The following is a 2,846-nucleotide window of genomic DNA, read 5'->3' as shown; positions in this document are numbered from 1 at the left end:
TTCTCGCCTTCGGGCGGCATACGCGTCTTCGGACGATACTCGCCTTCGGGCGGCATACGCGTCTTCGGACGATACTCGCCTTCGGGCGGCATACGCGTCTTCGGACGTTACTCGCCTTTGGGCGGCATTCGCGTCTTCGGACGTTACTCGCCTTCTGGCATCATACGCGTCAGCGGACGCCTCTCATTTGTGAGCAGTATATTTAACCAGTTTCTAGCGGTTATCATTCTTTTTCAGAACAGCAATAAAAACTTACTTGTATTGAGCTTATTACAACGTCAAACTTGTTATTTTTCGGACCTCCTGGTGCCGCAACCAGAATTCATTGCGTTTGAAATTAGTCATAATTATAATCAAACATTTTTGGTCCTTCGAGCCGGATAGCGTGCGCCAGGATAGATTGCGTTACGAAAGCTCATACCGAATAATTACGCTGTCATCATGTCTCAGATTAATTCTCGAATTCTTTTACAACAAAGTCGTTTTCAATTGATTCAACAAGCCATAGAGTTCGACCCTGACGATGACTTATTTCCGGGCACGCGTCAATTCATTACTACGCAGCTAAATTTATTAGAGCACAACTGGACGAAGTTCCAACAGGAACACGAGGAAATATGTTATTCCGATTTCGCAGACTTGATAGATCATCCGTATATGAAGACTCGCACCTTCGAGCGCTGTCAAGAATTCTATCTTCACGCAAAATCCAAATTGTTAACGAAACAAGACGAAATAGAGGAGTCAATGCATTCTCGCTCAACTTCTTCGGACGTTGGCCCTGCGAAATCCGGGCTTCGTCGATTAAATGCCTTACCGAAGATTTCTCTGCCTAGATTTTCTGGCAACTCCAGCGAATGGAGATCGTTCCGCGATTTGTTTTCGTCCCTTATTCGGGACAACGTAGAGCTTTCCGAAGTAGAGAAAATGCATTATCTCCGGACTTCGCTCTCTGGCGATGCCTTACGTTTCGTAACGAATTTACCGATATCGGGTGCTAATTTTGCTATCGCTTGGGAGACGTTGGTGTCACGTTATGCAAACAAACGCATTTTGGTTTCCGCTCATCTCGACAATCTTATGAACTTAAAACCACTGAAAAGCAAATTCGCGGCTGATCTGAGTTCTTTCATTGCTACCGTCTCTGAATCCCTGGGAGCTCTTCGTGCGTTAGGATGTTCCGTAGAACATTGGGACCCGATCTTGATACACCATCTGGCCAAATTACTAGACGCCGATACACGAGAAGCCTGGGAATTGAAGCAAGGTACTTCTACTTCCTATCCTACTTACGCAGAATTTGAGGAGTTTTTGTTGGGAAGATCTCGAGCATTGCAGAGTTTATCATCACATCCTTCGGGTTCGAAGAGGGAAAACGACAAGTGTAATAAGAGTATTTCCTCCAAAAGGTTTGCCGTTCATACCGCTACAGCTTCAAACCTTGCGGATTCCAAATGCCCTATCTGTTCGGAGTCACATCATCTAGCTGGCTGCAAACGCTATCAATCCAAAACGTTGCGTCAAAGGAGCGACTTAGTTTCTGAGCGTAGAAGATGTTATAATTGCCTCGGCGCCCATCCGATACGTCAGTGCAAAAGTCTGAAGCGATGCTTTAAATGTGGTAAGAAGCATCGTACCTCTCTACACCGTTCTGTTGAGAAAGGACAGTATACCGAAGGAGCATCACGTCAGTCTCACACGAAGAACGTCGCTACCGCCGATGAGAGCGCTCACTCTACAAAGTCTGACTGACTATTGGAGGCCACCGGACACCACGTGCGCTTAGATTCTATCTTCTGAAAACCCACGCTTCTTGCGACTTGTAGAGCGGTCATCAACCAACCAGGCTATTCGCCTTATGTTATTCGAATTCTGCTGGATCAAGGCTCCGAATTATCGTTCATTACCGAAGATATCGTTCAGCGCTTGAAGATTGCTCGACGCGCCGCATCGGTTCCCCTCATCGGGATTGGCGGTGTACATTCCGGTCGAACTCGCGGACTCGTTACTGTTACCTTACATTCAATTTACGATCCAGATGCTACGTGCACCATCGACACATATGTATTGCCCAACCTCTCGGCAAAATTGCCCACTTTTGATATGGAATGTCCTTCGTGGACGCATACTGACGGATTACGACTCGCCGATCCGGAATTCTATCAACCGTCCAACGTTGACGCGCATCGGAGCAGACAATTACGGTGCTGTCATTTTAGAGGATATTATTCGTGGCAAACCCGAAGAACCGATAGCTCAGAGGACCCTGTTTGACTCTCCGGACCCGTTTCTGTTTCGGAAGTTACTGGATCCGCTTTGGAATATCACTGCTCGCCAGATACCGAATTACGAGAATCCCTTACTCGATTTTGGACTCAGGAAGAGGTGCCGTCATCGAGTGGCCTTCACTTGGACACAGTACAATTGGACACGCTGCAAATAGACACGGTTCGAATGGACACAGTTTGGTGTACACGGTTCAATTGGACACGGTTCATTTAGACACAGAAATTTTAGACACAGTGATTTTTGGACACATAGAAAATAAATTTTCGACACGGTGCAATTAGACACGTAATAATGTACACCGTTCATTTCTACACACAAAAGTTGACACCGTTCATTTCTACACACAAAAGTTGTACACCGTTCATTTCTACACACAAAAGTTGTACACCGCTCACTTGTACACCGCTCACTTGTACACCGCTCACTTGTACACCGCTCACTTGTACACCGCTCAGTTGTGCACCGTGTTTATAACATGAAATTTAAGGCAAACTGTGATTCTAGATGGGTTTCGAGTGTTTATAACATGGAATTTCAAACAAACTGTGACTCTAGAT

Source organism: Vollenhovia emeryi, unplaced genomic scaffold (assembly GCF_000949405.1).
Source record: "Vollenhovia emeryi isolate VEMERY1.0 unplaced genomic scaffold, V.emery_V1.0 DF941791.1, whole genome shotgun sequence".
In the NCBI taxonomy this organism is placed as follows: Eukaryota; Metazoa; Arthropoda; class Insecta; order Hymenoptera; family Formicidae; genus Vollenhovia; species Vollenhovia emeryi.
This window is presented reverse-complemented; position numbering follows the sequence as displayed.